The sequence below is a fragment of the Erinaceus europaeus genome, chromosome 13, assembly GCF_950295315.1.
Source record: "Erinaceus europaeus chromosome 13, mEriEur2.1, whole genome shotgun sequence".
In the NCBI taxonomy this organism is placed as follows: domain Eukaryota; kingdom Metazoa; phylum Chordata; class Mammalia; order Eulipotyphla; family Erinaceidae; genus Erinaceus; species Erinaceus europaeus.
In genome coordinates this window covers 1,406,341-1,426,222 of record NC_080174.1, presented here as the reverse complement: position 1 = coordinate 1,426,222, position 19,882 = coordinate 1,406,341, and the positions used below count along the sequence as shown (strand labels likewise).

The 19,882-nt window shown below is 52.4% G+C and overlaps 1 protein-coding gene across 4 annotated transcripts in view; it reads left to right on the top strand.

Annotated features, from left to right (window-relative positions):
* The window catches only part of PRKN (parkin RBR E3 ubiquitin protein ligase), a 362,091-nt gene that overhangs the window by 326,902 nt on the left and 15,307 nt on the right, over positions 1 to 19,882 (top strand). The window lies entirely within an intron of this gene.

Here is a 19,882-nt window from a genome sequence, read left to right as displayed (position 1 = left end):
CCCGTCCATGTTGGCTGTGTGGTCCGGGACCCCGAGAATGGGTGGGCTCACCAAGGCCGATGAAGGGTCAGAGGGGGGCTGCTCACTGAGGCCTCACGGGGCCAGAGCGGCCCACGCAGGGGGAGAGGACAGAGGACGGGAGGGAGGGAGGCAGAGGCTCCACAGAGAGGTGGGGGGGTCTGCAGTGAGGCGCCCCCAGGCAGGGGCAAGGGCAGGGGCTCTGATAAAGAGCCCATCATCTCCTCAGACTGGGTGGAGGCGTCACAGGCTGCGCCCACAGTCACCCCGTCAGCTCCCGATGGTCGTGTGGGTGTCGTGTCTGTACAGCTGGGCCTTGGCACCTTCTGCAGCTCCAGGAGCACCACCTGTGTGACTCACGGGGACATCTGGAGCGTGGGGGCTCCTGGTCTCCTGCCTGGGCCCCGCTCCCTGCCTGCTGTCACTGCCCCAACCTGACCCCAGCCCCCAGCCCCCAGCCCCCAGCGGAAGAGCTGAAAATTCGCATGTCCCTTTGATTCTTGGTGAGCTCGAGATCCCAGTGTTCAAACCACACACACAGTAGTGCTTAGTGCTTAGTGCTTAGTGCTCAGGTGTGAGGAGACCGTCTTTTTTCCCCTTGCCTCCAGGGTCATCGCTGGGGCTCTGTGCCAACACGGTGAATCCACTGCTCCTGGTGGTCACTTTCCATTTTATTGGGTAGGACAGAGAGAAATTGAGAGAGGAAGGGGGACGGAGATGGAGAGAGAAAGACAGACATCTGTGGACCTGCTCGATCACTCGTGAAATGGACCCCCTGCAGGTGGTGAGCAAGGGCTCGAACCCTGATCCTTGCACTTGGTAGCATGTGAGCAAAAGAATGGGGGCACATCCGCAAGGGACTCGGGACTGAACGGGCAGTTTACGGGGTTCCTGCCTGGCTCCAGGGCTCAGGCTCTCCTGGCAGAGAGGGACATCACAGGTCTGGGCCCTGGGCCACCACGTTGGAGCACCGGCATGGGGGAGGCTTAAGGAGCTGTGCTGCGGTGTCTGTCCTCTCTGTGCCTCCGTGTCCTGTCTCTCTCCTTTTACCATTCGCTCTCCGGCTCAGGGTGGAAGCGTGGGCAGATGCTGAGGCTCGGGACCCCGGGGGGCGGTTCTAGCGAGGCCCACAGGCCCACACACGGCCACACATGCTCGGCTTTGGACAGGAGCTCCCCGCAGAGAAGCGCGGCTCACCCAGGTTCGTCCTTTCTCTCTGGACACCAGCATCTGGTTCTCTGTGACAGACGCCAGGTAGATCTGGACAGAAAGAAACCTGAGGAGCCATTAGTAGTGCCCACGTGAGCCTCCCACCCCATCAGGGTCTGCTGGTGTTCACGTCTCCGTAGTGCTTTGGCCACATACGTGCACACATACAGAGAGAGAGAGAAAAAAAACATACACACAGAGACACACACAGACACAGAACACACATACAGACACAGGCCCAGCAAACACACAGAGAGAGAGAAAACATACTCACAGACACATACACACACAGGCACGAACACAGACCCAGAAAACACATGTATACACAGACACAGAACACACATACAGACACAGGCCCAGCAAACACACACAGAGACAGACACAGGGACACACACACACACACAGAAAATACAGACAGGCCACACATAGACACATACACACCAACATACACAGACACACACATATGTATGTACACACAGAGACTCACACACATTCACACACTCACTCATGCTCACACACACTCACACACACATTTACACACACACTCACAAACACACACATGCTCACACACACTCACACACTCATGCTCACATACACTCACGCTCACACACACACATGCTCACACACTCACACACACACATGCTCACACACACTCACACATATTTACACTCACACACACTCACATACACACACACTTTCACATATTCACTCACATGCACACACACACTCACCTTCATACACACTCACACTCACATGCTCACACACGCTCACACACATTTACACACACTCACACACACTTTCACATATTCACTCACCTGCACACACACACACTCACATTCATACATACACACACTCACATGCTCACACACACATTTACACACACTCACACACATTTACACACACTCACACACATTTACACACACACTCACACACACTTTCACATCTTCACTCACATGCACACACACACTCACATGCTCACAGACACTCACACACATTTACACACACTCACACACATTTACACACACTCACACACATTTACACACACACTCACACACACTTTCACATCTTCACTCACATGCACACACACACACACACACTCACACACGAGCAGAGTGATCAGGCTTCTACCTCCCCGTGTGGTGTTCCAGGCTAATGAGACTTCATGTGTAGACCTCCACCCATCTTTGAAATAACTAACAGTTATTAGCGGGTTGCTTTACATATGCACCAGGGCTGTTAATCCACTGGCCACTAGGCGGGATGGCAGACCATAGCATGTTTTACGCCGGTCCCTGTGCTTTGCGCCACATGCACTTAACCCGCTGCGCTACCGCCCGACTCCCTCATCTCATGTTTTCAGTGCCTACCAATCTAGAGGGGGAGGAGGGGGGCAGTTTAACTGGAGAACCACAGGATGCAGTTCATCGAGGCTCAGAGGCAGGCAGCTGTGCCCTGGGTCCCCACCGGAGACAGACGCTGGCCTCTGCAAACGGGAACGCACTCAGGAGTCGGGAAGCTGCCCTGTTTGTTGTGACCATACACGTTTATGTTTGAAATATATATTCATTCACGTTATTGGATGGGACAGAGAGAAGTTGAGAGGGGAAGGGCGAGAGGGAGGGAGACAACCGCCGACCTGCCTCACTGCTCGTGAAGCTTCCTCCCCGCAGGTGGGGAGGGGCCCCGAACCCACTGGTGATGTGTGTGCTCAACCAGGCATGCTGCCCCCACCCATCTCTACTGTAAGAAGTGCACCTTTCATGGGGGCCGGGCGGTGGCGCAGCGGGTTAAGCGCAGGTGGCGCAAAGCGCAGGGACTGGCGTGAGGATCCCGGTTCGAGCCCCCCGCTCCCCACCTGCAGGGGAGTCGCTTCCCAGGCGGTGAAGCAGGTCTGCGGGTGTCTGTCTTTCTCTCCCCCTCTCTGTCTTCCCCTCCTCTCTCCATGTCTCTCTGTCCTAGCCAACAACGAACAACATCAACAGTGGTAATAATAATAACCACAAGGAGGCTACAGCAAGGGCAACAAAAGGGGGAAAAATGGCCTCCAGGAGCGGTGGATTCATAGTGCAGGCACCAAGCCCAGCAATAACCCTGGAGGAAAAAAAAAAAAGAAAAGAAATGCACCTTTCTAAGAATTGTTTCATCTGTCTATTTATGCCGTCATCACGGGGTTCCGTCTGTGCGCTGACTCAGACAGGAAGGAGGGAGACTGGCAGGCAGGGCAGCACAGAGCTTCTCCCAGTGCTGAAGGCACCAAGGGGTTGGCGCTGGGTCACAGGAATGGCGACGCAGGTGCCTTTGCAGGTGAGCTGTCCGCCGGGCCTTCAGGAAACCCAGAAAAGGTGTAAGAGAAGCATTAATACTGCTAGGCACATTTACTGGTTTATTCCACTCTTATTTATGAATATGGTGAGCTAACAGGGCTAGTCCCACAGCACACCACCACCAGAGCTCTGTGTCCCCACCCTCCACTTCCCAGAGACACCCCCAGGGTGCTCACAAGTCTCAGAAAGTTTGCTCACTGCTGTTTGTTTCCAAGTCCATATGAATCAGTTCTCTACACTCCGCATCTGAGTGAAACCATCCGGCAGCTGTCTTTCATCTCTCTGCTTTTTTCACTAAGTGTGATCACCTCCAGCTCCATCCATCCTGTCCCAAAGGACACAATATTATCCTTTTTGATTGCAGAGTAGTATTCCATGGAGGACATATCCCACCACTTCTCTCACCAGTCACATGCTGCTACTTTCTTGACTCTTCAGCCCTAAACTAATTGTTACTGCCCTCTGTGAAGTGAGCCAGAGTCAGGACATGCCGGTCAGCCATCACGTGAGGAACGATGGACCCACACCCACAGAGAGACCTTGCCTGGCGTGGCGTCCTCGGGTCCTGAGTCAGCAGGCAGGGGCCCGGGGAGCTGTGAGCTGCTGTTGTCTTTAGGGACGATCAAGGATGCCTTGTGTTGAGGGAGCGTGTGGCACCATAGTGCCACGCAGGAGGTGTGCCTGCTGCTTGACCGGGGCCCAGAGCCAATGCCGCCAAGGTCACTCCAGGCCGAGGCAGAGCCTGCCCTCCTCTGGGGCAGAGCAGCACAGTCACAACCTCCCCATTCAAGGAAAAGCCGTCTCCCTGCCTTCAGGGAGGAGGCTGGACCAGGAAGTTCTACTTCCTGTCATCTGTATGCCAAGTCCCAGGGGAAGTCAAGGCAGCCCCAGTAATTGGGGAAGCTTGGGGGGCATCTACAGAGATCATTTTGTTTACCAGCGAGACTGAAAGGAGGTTCAAGTAAACAACAGGGATATCAGAAAATCACCCAAGTTACATATGTGATCACAAGCCAAGCAAGGCCTGCTGGTCTCTGAGGGAAATGGAGCACAGCTGAGGAAACACTCAGAATTGGTGAGTGGGGTGCAGGTGAGGGCAGAAGTCTCAGCCACACAGAGGAGTCTCTCCAAGAGGATTTTTCATAGACGAGAACACGCCTGCAGTTGCTTCCCAGATGCCAGTAAAATCCGTGTTTCAGGATGTTTGACACACTGTTCTGGAAGAGACTCCAGAGCCATGCCGATGCCTCTGGGACTGAATTCAATTACCTGGAACTGAAGGCATGTGGCCATTGTTCGGAGGGTCCATTTTCTCCACGAGACCACAGCTGCATTGTAAGGAGATGGAGTTTGAAGCCGCAAATATGAAGAATTCATCGTACGGAAAGCACCCAGTAAGCTCGCTGTTTTTAACTCACACTAGAGTGGATAATTTGATTGCTGTTTTTTTTTTTTTTTTTAGCTTATACAAATAATTTAAAATAATTACCTTTTGTAACTTGGAGGCAGACCTTGATGTTCACTACATACATATTCACGGCCACATTTTGCCGAGCCGCATTGAACTGTGGCATCGTGTGAAGCTAAGATTTGATCCCCATCAGCCGAGAGACAGCAAGGCCCTAGAGGACCGTGCCTGTTGCAGGCTGTGTCTAGGGGGCCAGGCAGCGCGGGCTGCTGCTCACGGCCACGTGCAGGGATGCAGCCTTCCTATCACAGGCTGTTTGCTTCCGAGGACAAGGGTTCTTGGTGCCTCTGTCTCGCTCTCGCTCTCGCTCTCGCTCTGAATGAAGAAGCAGTCCAGGAATGGACTCTCTCCCCCTCTCCCTCCACTATCCCCCTCTCCCTCTCTCCCTCATCGCTTCCCCCCTCTCCCTCTCTCTCTTTCTTCAACCCCTTCCCCCTCTCCTTGTCTCTCTCCCTCTCTCCCTCTCATCCTTCCCCTGCCTTCTCTAAGAAACACATCTTTTAGAAATAGGAAATTTTCTTCTAAGCAAAGTCTCTGCAAACTTAGGCTTAAGGTGACAGCTCTGAAAGAAAATGGCTCTGGAGATAGTAGGATGCAGATAGTTGACATTTATCTCATTTATCTCATTTGTCTCATTTATGACATTTATCAGTGGAGCTGCAGCACCACTGGGTCACAGGGAGAAGCCGCAGGTAGACCGTGCCGTCTCGCGAGCCCACCCGCGTCTTGTCGCTTGCTAGGAAGGCGTGTTCAGCTCTCTGTGACTCGGGAGACGTCAAGAGAAGACCCAAGTGTTTCAAAACTTCAATATTAAAACGTCCCCGGTGCCAAGAACTTTTACGTGAACGGCCCTAAGCTGTCAGAGGCGAGTCACCTGGAGGCCAGACAGCGACACAAACTCAGTAACCTGGGCCAGCGCAGCGCCCCGCAGACTAGAGCAGAGCTGATCCCTACGTGACACCGCCATCAACCTGCGGGTTTTCTCATTCCGTGGTCACTAGTGGACAGCATGAGAGGGACAGCCTGTGGCCTTCTCTGTCCTACTGGAGTCTGTGGACTCAGAGCTCAGTGGGACAGCTCATGTCTATAGCATTTTCTTTATCTGACTGTTTTTAGTGGTGTCCTGCTTGCTTTATTTAGTAGGACAGAGAGGAACTGAGAGGGGAGGGAAGAGAGACAGAGACAGATGCAGAGTGACACCTGCAGCCCTGCCTCACCTCTCATGAAGCTCCCCCCCTGCAGGTGGGGAGCAGGGACTTGAGCTCAGGTCCTTGTGCATGATAACTTGGGCATTTAACCAGATGCTACCATATGGCCCCAGACTTTTCCTTTCTTAAACATTGATTTATTGGGTTTGGGTGGTGACACACCCAGTGGGGCTCACACAGTACAGTGCAAGGACCCAGGTTCAAGCCCCCAGGCCCCACCTGCAGAGGGAAGCTTCACAAGTGGCACTGCAGGGCTGCAGGTGTCTCTCTGTCTCCCCATCTCTATCGATTCCTTTATTAAGAAGTTAAAAAGAATACATACCATGATTAAAGTGATTTATTTGGTGTGATACATATGAAAGAATTTTCCATGAAACAGACACACACAGTCTCACATACACACACACACACACACACACACACACACACACACTTTCTCTCTCTCCCTCTCTCTCTCTCTCTCACATTTATTTTATTTTATTATTGATTTAATAATGATCAACAAGACCATTGGATAACAGGGGTACAATCCCACATAGCTCCCATCACCAGAGCTCCCTGTCCCATCCCCTCCATTGGAAGCTTCCCTGTCCTTTATCCCTCTTGGAGTCTGGACCCAAATTCTCTATGGGGAGCAGAAGGTGGGAGCTCTGGCTTCTGTCATTGCTTCTCCACTGGACTTGGGTGTTGGCAGGTGGATCCACACTCCTAGCCTGTGTCTGTCTTTCCTTATTTGAGTAGGAAAGTGTTGGTATGCATGAGACCCCTTCTGTTTCATTTGGTTTAAATCCCCCCTGCTTAACACTATTCTATTTACATAACCACTGCATTCTATTTACATAACCTCTGTTAACAAGCACCACCCTCCCCCCAGGGCATTGGTGGTTCAGTGATAGGATTCTCGCCTGCTCTGCCCTCTCCTTGTCACACTCTGATTTTCACCAGTCACTTTTCTCTCCACCCTCTCTATGTCACATCCTGTTTCCACCCTACTTGGCAAGTATATATATAAATACAGCATTGTGAGTTTTACAGTACCTTTAGTTTAGCTTAGCTCGGCTTAGATTGTGCTGCGTCCTGCATGAATAAAGAGATACTGCCTACAGCTCAACCATGAGTCCCTGGTCGTCTGTTACCCGCCCGTGAAGCCAGCCCGGCGAAAACAACATAGCCCGGCGAAAACAACAGGAAAGATCATTGTTTTTAAAAGAAAGCTTTAATTAATGAAGGAAGGAACAAATAGTTTGAGGTAGAATCTGACTTACTATCGGTTTGTATCCATGAGGAAGCAGGGAACCAGACATCAGCCGTAGACAGTCATGAGACAAGACTGATGTGTCACCGTGCTGCAGAGCCATTAGTTCACTGAAGTTAGGACTCCGATTTCAGCCAAGAGGGAAAGAATGCCCATTTAAATCCAAAGTCACTTATAAATGCGGTTGAATCCTGTCGCATGCAAAGCACCTCCAACTGCACTGATATTTCAGCGGTGCTGCTAAAAACAGTGAATTTTTATGCTGATTGAATGGCTGCAGTCCCACGTGTGGCATTTTTAAGCACCTGTTTGGAGTGTTTGTTGTGTCAGAAATGTAAAAATAACACTTTGAAGTTGTGCTGAAGTCCTGCAGAATGTCCATCTGGTTTTTGTCAAAGAGGGTTCCTTCCCCACTGGAGGGGAGACTTCTCCTGAGCTCCCAAGGGAGGGAGAGAAAGGGAGGGAGAGGAGGGGAGGGGAGGGGGGGCAAAGAGAGGGGGAGGAAGAGAAAGGGAGGGAGGGGAAAGGGATGGGGAGGGAGGGAGGGGGAGAGAAAGAAGGAACTCAGGGCCGGTCAGCTCCCTGCCCTCAAGTCTCTCCAGCCCACAAGGCTCCCTGCAGTGGTGACAGCAGCCACTCTGAATTCACCCCTTGTCTCCATGGTGGCCTTCCAGATCTATTAAGCTTAACTGTTGTTAAAATTCGGAGGCTCCTGCAGGCGGGTCTAGCTTCACGGGCGGGTAACAGAGACGACCAGAGACATACGGCTGGGCAGGGAAGCTGTATTTCTTTATTCAGGAACAACGATTCATAAACTAACCCAAACTAATCACCAAACAGAACTCTGCTGCTTCTTTCCCCCGCGGCGGCGCCAAGCACTCTCTAACTCTGCAACTCTCCAACTCTGGAACTCTCTCGGGGTTCCTTGGGGCGGGGACAAGCAGGCCCGAGAAACTAGCAGGACTGAACCAATTTTCTTGGCAGGGGGAGAGCTAGAACAACCCAATGTAAAGCATACAACACTAAGAGGCAGCAGAGTTCTGTTTGGTGATTAGTTTGGTTTAGTTTATGAATCGTTGTTCCTGAATAAAGAAATACAGCTTCCCTGCCCAGCCGTATGTCTCTGGTCGTCTCTGTTACCCGCCCATGAAGCCAGCCCGGCCAGCTGGAGCCTCCGAATTTTAACAACACTTAACCACTTTGCACTGGACGGCCATCATCAAATCCGAAGGTGGCAAGGACCTAAGCTGAGGACGCGGCTCTCTGCAGCCACAGCCAGCATTCCACACGCCACACAGCCCTGGCCACATAGGAGTCACCATGCTCTGGGAAACAGAAAGGCTTACAGGACGCACCTGACATCCATAGTGTGGAAAATAAAGCTTCCGTTAAGTGCGTGTAGTACTAAACTCAAGGACCCATGCTCCCCACCTGCAGGGGAGACGCTTCGCGAGCAGTGAAGCAGGTCTGCAGCTGTCTGTCTTTCTCTCTCCCACTCTCCCTCCCCTGTTATCTCAGTCTCTCTCTGTCTGATCCAATAAAATGGAAAAAAAACAACCACCAGGAGCAGTGCCAGCACCAAGCCCCAGCAATGACCCTGGAGGAGAAAGAAAAGGGGGGGAGGGAGAAAGAAAGAAAGGGAGAGAGAAAGAAAGAAAGAGAAAAAAGAAAGAGAAAGAAAGAAAAATAAGAGGGAGTCAGGTGGTCGTGCAGTGGGTGGCGCAAAGCTCAGGGACCGGCGTGAAGATCCTGGTTCAAGCCCCCGGCTCCCCACCTGCAGGGGAGTCGCTTCACAGGCGGTGAAGCAGGTCTGCAGGTGTCTGTCTGTCTCTCTTCTTCTCTACCTCCCCTTCTCTCTTAATTTAGCTCTGTCTCTATCCAATAATTTTTAAAAAAGGAAGGGAAGGAAGGAAGGAAGGAAGGAAGGAAGGAAGGAAGGAAGGAAAGAAGGGAGGAAGGGAGGAAGGGAGGGAGGGAGGAAGGAAGGAAGGGGAAGAGGGAAGGAGACGGGAAGGAGGAAAGTAAGGCTTTCTGTAAAGTTTTCTACTAAGCTTCTGAGAACATAGCTCTCTGTCTTTCCCCGCGGCTGCGGCCGAGGGAGCTGGCATTGGGGGCCCGCCCTAGTGTGCCGGTCATGTCTGCTGGTGTCTCGGCAGAGTGCATGGCCGGCTCCCACGGAGGTGAGACTGCTCTGCCTCCCCTGAGTCTCTGCTTTCTTGTCTGTTTCTCCCTTGTGTCAGGAGTGGGTGGCCCGGCGCCCTTTGTGTCCAGGGACTGTTTGGTGAGTGGGTTTTGGGGGAGCAGAAGGGAGCCCCCCTCTCTGCCCATAGACCAGAAAGTGGCTTTGACCTCAGAAAGACGTCTCCTGAACTGAGTCCCTCCTGCAAAAAGAGGGGGAGAGAGGACACGGGTATGAGGCCCAATGAGTGCAGCGTCTCACAGGGCCTGGGCGGCGGGGGGGGGGGGGGGGGGGGGGCGGGAGCCAGTGGATTGGACACTGCTCGACCCCAGAAGTCTCAGGACCTGGCTCTGGACACTGTCCTGCCCTCAGGACCTGGCCCCTGGGTGCTGTGTCACCCTGGGAAGTTCAGGGCCTGGCCCTGGATATTTGTCCTGGACACTTGTCCTGCCCTGAAAAGTCTCAGGACCTGGCCCTGGACACTTGTCCTGCCCTGAAAAGTCTCAGGACCTGGCCCTGGACACTGTCCTGCACCAGGAAGTTCCAGGACGTGACCTTGACAGTCACATCTGCAGAATAAGAGCACCGTCTGTCTGGAGAACTGCCCCAGAGGTCCTGCCGTCTCCCCAGGGTACTGAACCCTGGCCCAGGAGGCCAGCCAGGGCAGTGACTGGTCAGAGACACCCGTGTGGGGCTCACCCACTGGGTGTGCCCCGGAGCTTGTAGCTGATCGTCAGTTCCAGTGCAAGGCCACTGGCGAGGCCACAGTAGGTCTCCAGGGAAGACAGAGGCCTCTGCAGTGACGGCCCCGGAGCTCGGGCTGTGGGTGTGGTGACTGCCCTGTGCATGTCTTTAGAACCCAAAGCCACGGCCGCCTTTGTTAGTCTCTGCAGCAGAGAGAGGATTTGAGCATGTTCTCCCCTTAGGCCTGGACACAAAAGGCGGTCCTGAACTTGCCACTCCCATGGCCTGATCAGCCCTGGTTCTCTGGATGGAGAAGCCATGTCTAACTCCCCTTGAACAGGCTTGAACCCGGGTCCCTGCACACAGCAAGGTGTGCGCTCAACCAGGTGTGGCCTCACCCTGCCCCGAGCCTCTGTGGTGGGTCTTTTCCTCAAACCTGTGCTGTCGCCCCTCACCCAGGGCTGAGGATGGAACCCGGGGCCTCAGGTGGGTTTGCAAGAGGTGCCGTGCACTGCTAAGCCACCCGGCCGCCAGCAGGCTCCATGGTGACAGCACCAGCTCTGGGGGTGCTTCACACAGGTCCCCCGGTGTCAGAGGGAAGTGACCCCCTAGGACTGGTGTTGCCGGATGTCCTCCAGCCAGTGGAGAAATGGCAGCAACACGGGGAACCGGGAACCAGCGGTGAGGGTGAGGCACGGAGGAAAGGACCAACCTCCAGGAGAGCTTCAGAGAGACGCTCGTTTGCTGTTCACACATGGTGTTAGACATACTGCTCAGCACCCAATAAGAGCTGGGGGAAACATGGAGGCCCAGTGAGGAGGGCGTGTGGCACTCAGGCCACGTTAATCACCCCCAGGAGCACCTCGGTCATGCTCAGGTCACACCTGCGTCTCATATCCAGCTCGGGCTCGAAGCCAAGTTACCAGCCTATAAGGACCCACGTTATGGCCTTATAAAGGAAGGCCGTGTACGGTCACGAGAAACGGGGACCTTCAGGGTGTGTTGTGTGAGGAGGCGGCTCCCTTGCCCTGAGCTCGGTGCATCTCAGCCCAGAGTCGAGCAGGGACATACCTTTAGGCCAGGTCACCCTTGGGGTCTGCTCCTCAAGACTCAGTGCAGAAGTGACAGGCCTCTGCCCAGACTGGGGGTCTGCAGCTCCCACAAACCAGACCCACCAAGTGGCTGCTACAGGCAGGCCTCCTCTGCCCATGACCCATCGATTTCATGTCTCTGAAAATAATCACATTTAAAAAGAAAAAATGTGACAGTCCCCCTGCCACTTTCCAGACACCAAGTTGCAGATGCTACCATGACACCATCCTGACCTCCCTGGGCAGATGCCCTCAACCATGTGTCCTGGAGCCTCCCCTCCCCAGAGCCCTGCCCCACGAGGGACAGACAGACACAGGCTGGGGGTGTGGATCCACCTGCCAACACCCATGTCCAGTGGAGAAGCAGTGACAGAAGCCAGACCCCCACCTTCTGCTCCCCATAGAGAATCTGGGTCCAGGCTCCCAGTGATAGGAGGAAGAGGATAAGAGGGCTCTGAACGCCAGCTCCATCAGGACCCAGAGAGAGAGAAGGAAAAGGAGAGGGACATTTGGATGCAGTAATAAAGTGACATGTGGCTTGGAGGGGAAGAAAGGACTAGATCTGGAAGAAAAGGGTGTCAGATATGAATGAGTGTGGACAGGTAGTTGTAGAGATGACAGTTAAATCATGCCTTTAACTTTGGGAGAACGGTGGTGGTTTGTAATAGAGGGACTTGGGATTCAGAACTCCAGTGGTGGGAACAGTGTGGAATCATACTCATGTTGAGATGTAATTTTGTAAATAAAGATTGAATTTCTAATAAAAAGAAATTAAAAAAAAAAAAAGTAATAGAGGCCAGAAAAAAAATGTGACAGTCCCTACAGGGCACTGAGCAGCCAAGACACACATCAAGTTAACCTTTCCTCCTAAACAATTATGTGTCTGAGAAGGGAGAGCTGAGGCCCTGTGGGGGTTAACCATCAGACCCTGCAGGGTGCCGGGGAGGGCGTCCCACGGAGCCTGACCGAGACAGGTGATTAAACTGATATAAAAACAATGATTTCCAGGGAAGCCTTGAGGGAATGGGGCTCTCGACTCTCTGTTTCATCTTTTTTGTGGGCAATTCAATTCTCTCTCCGATGCCAACACACATGCAGACAGAGGCTGAGGGCTCTGCCGGGCTGGCCGGGGAGTGGAAATTCGACAGAAGGAACCAAGGAGTGATGTAGTACATTCTTCTGCGACTGAGAGCAGACCATCTCCCTGGTCTTTACACTCAGAGATTTGAAGTTGGAAGGCAGGCAGCGCTCCCACTTCCCTGAGCGAGCTCGGCTCCAGTGAATCGGCCATCAGACAGGAGTGCTTGCTGGGAGCGGAGGCCGAGGCCTTATGTCTCCCTCCAGTCTTAGTGGAGCTCTGGGCCGCCTCGGGGGACGGCCACCACGGGCCGGTCCCTCTCAGAGCTGGGCACTGTGGCGGGAAAGGCCTCCGGATCCGCTGGACCATGTGGCTGAGTAGTGAGGTGCCACTTGATTGCTGGCTCACCCGCAGAGGTGGGCCCTGGGGTGCTGGTGTGGGGCTGGCTGTCGCAAACACCCACTCCACCAGACTTGCTGCAGAAGCTCTTGGTCAAAACAGCCAGAACAGACGTGCTTGTGGCAGATATGCAGCTCACAAATAGTGAGATTATGTTATGAGAGGCCAGAGATTTCTTGCTTGAAAAGCCTTGAATTTTAGGGCTGGAGCGAGCTTAGTGGTTCTGCAAAAAGACTTTGAAGCTTGAGGCTTCAGTGCCCCAGGTTCAGTCCCCAGCACCACCATCAGGCAGAGCTGAGCACACACACACACACACACACACACACGCATGCACACCTTGAATTTTACTATTGTTCAGGGGACTGAAATCCACTCTTAGCCAGGTAGAAACATTAGAACATAAGTCTCTCTGACTTGTCACTGTCACTTGGGCATCAATTCTCTTGGTTGATTTTTTTTTTTAGGTAGAGAGAGAGAGAGAAGAAGTGGGAGAAAGTAAGAGAGAGAGAGTAGCAGTGGGAGAAAGTGAGAGAGAGAGAGAGAAGCAGTGGGAGAAAGTGAGAGAGAGAGAGTGTAACAGTGGGAAAAAGTAAGAGAGAGAGACAGAGAGAGAAGCAGTGGGAGAAAGTAAGAGAACCCATGGCTCAGACACTTCTTCGGTGCCTTAGGAACTGGGCTCGAACCCGAGTCACGCACAAAGCAGTGCACTGCCCAAGTGGCCGACTGCTGACAGCCCAGTCTCCTTCTGAGGCAGGAAAGTGGCTCTAGTGTCCTCTGCATCTCATACCTAAAGGGAGAAGGTGCAAGATGGTGGCTCAGAGGCCATCAGGGCTGCCAGGCTAGGTGCCGGGGAAGGGGGTGTCTGGGAGCTGACCCAGGGAGCCCTGGACAGGACCACCCCCTGAGGCTGGGAGCTGGCAGAAACCCACGTCTGACCATCCCACATGGGGAGGAAGGGGTCTCTTGGAAGGGAAAGAATTAGAGGAGAGGAAAGGATTCTCCTGGTGAAAGTGCTAGAGAAACCATGAGAATTGTGCATGGTTTGCTAGGGACAGACAGACAGACACAGGCTGGGGGTGTGGGTCCACCTGCCAACACCCATGTCCAGCGGAGAAGCAATGACAGAAGCCAGAACTCCCACCTTCTGCTCCCCATAGAGAATTTGGGTCCCTGCTCCCAGAGGGATAAAGAACAGGGAAGCTTCCAGTGGAGGGTGATATGGAACTCCAGTGGTGGGAACTGTGTGGAATTGTGCCCTTCTTATCCTACAATCTTGTAGACCATTATTAAGTCACTAATAATATATATTTTTTAAAGTTGAAAAATAAGATAACAGGGTGGAGGAGATAGCATAATGGTTATGCAAATAGACTTTTTGTGCCTGAGGCTCCAAAGTCCCAGGTTCAATCCCCAACACCACCATAAGCCAGAGCTGAGCAGTGCTCTGGTGTTTCTCTGTGTGTGTGTGTGTGTGTCTGCATCTCTCTCAAAAATAAAATAAATATTAAAAAAAAAAGAAACACAAAACAGAGCTTGGACTGGAGCTGATGTATTGCACCAAAGTAAGAGACTCTGGGGTGGGGGAGGCTTCAAGTCCCAGGACATGATGGCAGAGGACCTAGTGGGGGTTGAATTATTATGTGGAAAACCGGGAAACATTACGCATGTACAGACTAGTGTATTTTACTGTTGACTATAAACCGTTAATCCCCCCCATAAAGAAAAAAAAAAACTGCTCAAGGAAAAAAAAAAAAAGCTTGTGTGTGGCTTGGTGGAATGTAAGTGTCTCCTGCTGCAGAAACAGGGAGCCAGCAGGTGCCTGTCAGCTCCCAGCAGCCTCTGCTCTAGTGGAGGGGGCTCCTCTATTAGCCCCCGTAATCCTCCCTCGCTTCACTAAGACTTTAACTAGCTCTCTCAGTCTGAGAGGCTTAAATGTCTCTTCCAAACAAGCAGAATGGATTAAATTCAACCTTTCTGTTTTACAATTTACATCTAACTGACCTATACCGTGAGGTCTTTTTTAAATTGTTTTAATAATGATCGACAAGACCACCAGATCACAGGGGCACAATCCCACACAGCTCCCACCACCAGAGTTCCCTGTCCCATCCCCTCCATTGGAAGCTTCCCTGTTCTTTATCCCTCTGGTAGGATGGACCCAAATTCTTTATGGAGCAGAAGGTAGGAGTTCTGGCTTCTGTCATTGCTTCTCCGCTGGACATGGGTGTTGGCAGGTGGATCCACACCCCCAGCCTGTGTCTGTCTGTCCCTAGTGGGGCAGGGATCTGGGGAGGGGAGGCTCCAGGACACATGGGTGAGGGCGTCTGCCCAGGGAGGTCAGGATGGTGTCATGGTAGCATCTGCAACTTGGTGGCTGAAAAGCATTAAGACATAAATTCAAAACAAAATGTTTAACAATCATGACCTAGTGGTAAGAATAGAGTAGATGAGATTTGGGGTCTCTGTTCTGGAAAAAGCTGGTAGGTCTAGTTTAGGTATAGTCTAAGGGGCCCATGACTTTACTAGTTTTTTCCTGAGCCCAGCAGCTAACATGCAAGTGGACTAAAGGTATTGTCTGGGGAGATGGTGTCAGAGTTGGAAGTAAGACCAGAAAGCTGGATCAGGGCAGAGAGTAGCTCCCAAATATGGGGAATGTCTATAAAGACCATCAACTGTAGACCCCCCAGGTCTGATCTGGGGCCCACACTCAGCACAGGAGCCTGTGTGGCCTCTGCCTCCCTGCAGGTCTGAGCTCCAGGCCGTGGTCACAGCTGGGGACACCCTAGGCGACCCTCATCTTCCTCCAGTGGCAGAGAATGTTGGCCCGCATTGAGGGCAAAGCCCTGAGGAGGCCCCAAGAGGGTCCACAGTGCTACTGCTGATGGAGATGACCAGGGGACGGTGGATCGGGTGGAGGGGTCTTGACTCCGCCTCGAACCAGCCAGGAGCACACCCAACAGCGGTGTGCGGCCCTTCTGAGCGGGGCTGTCAGCTCTCAGTTGACACCCTGAAAGCTACAAAGAGCTGTGCAGTAGGGTTGCTGCTGTTTTGTTGTTGTTTTTTTGACTTTTATTTTTAAAAAGGAAACACTGACAAAACCATAGGATAAGAGGGGAACAACGCCACACAATTCCCACCACCAGAACTCCGTATCCCATCCCCTCCCCTGATAGCTTTCCTATTCTTTATCCCTCTGGGAGTGTGGACCCAGGGTCACTGTGGGATGCAGAAGGTGGGAGGTCCGGCTTGTATAGCTTTCCTAGTCTTTTTTTTTTCTTTGCCTCCAGGGTTATTGCTGGGGCTCAGTGCCTGCACCATGAACTCACCGCTCCTGGAGGCCTTTTCTTTCCCCCCTTTTGTTGCCCTTGTTGTTGTAGCCTCGTTGTGGTTATTGTTGGTGGTGGTGGTGTCATTATTGTTGTTGTTGATGTTGTCATTGTTGGACAGGACAGAGAGAAATGGAGAGAGGAGGGGAAGACAGAGGGGGTGGGGAGAAAGACACACCTGCAGACCTGCTTCACCGCCTGTGAAGTGACTCCCCTGCAGGTGGGGAGCCGGGGGCTCGAACCGGGATCCTTACACCGGTCCCTGCACTTTGCACCACGTGCGCTTAACCCACTGCGCCACCGCCCAACCCCCAGCTTTCCTATTCTTTATCCCTCTGGGAGCATGGACCCAGGGTCATTGTGGGATGCAGAAGGTGGAAGGTCTGGCTTCTGTCATTGCTTCCCCGCTGAACATGGATATTGACAGGTGGATCCATACTCCCAGCCTGTCTCTCTCTTTCCCTAGTGGGGCAGGGCTCTGGGGAAGCAGGGCTCCAGGACACATTGGTGGGGTCGTCTGTCCAGGGAAATCTGGTTGGCATCATGCTGGCATCTGGAACCTGGTGGCTGAGAAGAGAGTTACCATACAAAGCCAAACAAATTGTTGAACAATCATGGACATAAAAGCTGGAGTAGTGCAGCTGAAGTGTTGGGGGTTCCTCCATTTTGTAGATAGCTAGTAGGCATATTTGAGTTATATTCCAAAGAGCCTGTGGCTATACTAGTTTTTTTTTTCCCCTGAGCCTGAAATCTGATATGCAGGTGGATCCAAGTTATTGTCTGGGGAGATGATGTCATGGCTAGAAAAGGGACAGAAAGCTGGATCAGGAAAGAGAGTAGCTCCCTAATATGGGAAAGGGGTATACATATTGTTGACTGTAAACCCCATCAATTTGATCTGAGGCCCATAATCAGCTTAGGTGCCTATGTGGCCTCTGCATCCCTGTAGATCTGAGCTCACATTTTGTGGTCATGAGTAGGAACGTTCCAAGCTGCCCCAATATCAGGACCCATCTTCCTCAGGTGTAGCATCCTCCCTTCAGAGGATGGAACGTTCTCTACCGTTGTTGATCCAAGTTGAGGGCAAGGTGCTATGGGGGCCCACAAAGGGGTCTACTGTGTTGTTCCTGATGGAAATGACCAGTAACAGTGGAGAGAGGGATTTATTTGAGGTCTAGGCCCATCAAGTCAGTTTGGGAATCTCAGGACTAGGGTCCCACCTGATGGGGTGGGAGACGGACTTTGCTGGTGCTAAAGTACCAAGGGGCCACATAAGCTGTGGATATGGTGCAAGGTGTTACACCTTCAGTCAGGGAGCAGATTTCTCAGTCAGCTAGGAAGCCAAGTGGCCACATAAGCTGTGGATATGGTGCAAGGTGTTACGACTTCAGTCAGGGAGCCGATTTCTCCGTCAACTAGGAAGCCAAGTGGCCACTGACAGGTGGGGACCATAGGTGGGTGTCCTCCTTATTAAATATTGCTGATCGTTCTCTCCAGGTGGACATCATTTCTCAGGTATTCCTAGGCCAGTGTCAACAGTTATCTAACATCGTAGCTCTAACCTCTTTTCCTTAGGATGTGTTTTTATTTTTCTACATTTATTCATTTTATTTTATTTTATTTTATAGGACAGTGAGAAATTGAGAAGGGAGAGGGAGATAGAGAAGAGGGGGCAGGCAGTGGTACACCAGATTAAGAACACATAGCACGAGGGGGCCGGGCAGTGGCGCAGCGGGTTAAGCGCACGTGGCGCAAAGCGCAAAGACCAGCATCAGGATCCCAGTTCGAGCCCCCGGCTCCCCACCTGCAGGGGAGTCGCTTCACAGGCGGTGAAGCAGGTCTGCAGGTGTCTGTCTTTCTCTCCCCCTCTCTGTCTTCCCCTCCTCTCTCCATTTCTCTCTGTCCTATCCAACAATGACAACATCAGTAACAACAACAATAATAAACAAGGGCAACAAAAGGGAAAATAAATTTTAAAAAGAGCACACAATACGAAGTGCAAGGATCGCAGTTTGAGCCTCTGCTCCCCACCTGCAGGGAGACTGTTTCACAGGTGAGCATCTTTGATTTATGTACAGGCAGGATCACTGAAAAATAAAAGGGAAATAATGGACTTAGAGACAGCACAGGGGTTCAGCAAAGAGACTCTCCTGTCTGGGGCTCTGAGTTCCCAGGTTCAGTCCCCAGCACCACCATCAGCTTGAGCTCAGGATTCTGGTCTCTCTCTTTCTCTTTCATTAATAAACAGGGTTGAGGAGACAGCATAGTTGTTCTGCAAAAGACTCTCCTGCCTGAGGCTGTGAGGCCCCAGGTTCAGCCCGCAGCCAGAGCTGAGCAGGGCTGTGGAGACAAATAAGCACACAGACTTGCAGAAAGTGAAGGAACATTTGAAACTTTAAAGGAAGTGTACCTTTGGCGGCTTTGTGACCAACTCATGTCCTTGTTTTACCTCAGAGGAACTAAAACTAGAAATGGTGGAAACCGATCCCCCAAACTGAGGTGTAGACACCCCAGCCCCCAGATCCCACATCTAGAGAGGCTTTGAGGGCATCACATACCCCCACTCCATCCCACTCTCTTATTTTGGAGTAAGAGCCTGGGAACCCATTTTGCATCTTTTGTCATGTTTTTGTCATGCAGGGAGCTCCGACCCCCTTCTCACCAGAACTTCCCTGCTATTTCGGACACCCCAGGACTCAGGGGCACAGCCCCCCAGAGACTCACTGTGCCCACCAAGCTCCCACGTCCTGGGAACCCCCCGACTCAGAACTTCTCCCTCTGACCCCCAAGCCCTCCGCAGAGCTGCCTCCCCTCAGCCAGGGCTCACCCTCCCCCAGAGTGACTCCACCCAGCTCCTCCCCTTCTTCCTGAGAGAAACGTCTTCTGTGTCCCCCACACGCCAAGCAGCTTCTCTCTGTTCCACAAACATCACAATGACTCGGGAAAGAGGTGTCTCCCTGTCTCTCTCCCTCTCTCATCTCCCCCTCCTCTCTCAATTTCTCTCTGTCCTGTGCAATGAAGAGGGAAAAAATAGCTGGCAGAAGCAGTGGATTCATAGTGCTGGCAACAAGCCCCAGAGACAACACTGGAGGCAGAGAGAGAGAGAGAGAGCGCCGAGTGAATGGTGCGGAACAGAGTGTGTGAGTCAGCAAAGGCCCATCTGATTCCGTGTGCTAATGGCAGCCAGAGATTCAGAGCCTGATGCAGTCAGACTCAGAGTCAGCCAAGGAGGAAAGAACTGGCCTCCTCTCTAGGAACTGAAGTGTCACATTCTTCTGCACAGACTTGATTAGAAGGAGCCCAAATTATCTGTGGGTGTTACCCGAGCTCAGAGTTTCTCAACTGAAAAAGAAAGAGAAAGCATTCTGGAGCAGCCAGAAAGCATCCCGAGAGACCTGCCCTCCCTGGAGCCAGCGGGTGGCTGAGCACAGCGTCTTTGGCCCTGAGAGCTGGCCATTTCCTTCAGACCCACAGATGCCCAAACAAAGCAGACTGCTTGCCTAGTGGCGCTAGGATGTGTCTCGGCCAAAGAAATGGTGGGGTTTTTTATTTGTTTGTTTGTTTGTTTGTTTGTTCCCTGTTTTGTGTTTGTGACACAATTTCAGAGCTGGGAAAATGTGCCAGGCTAGGAGAGGATTTCCAC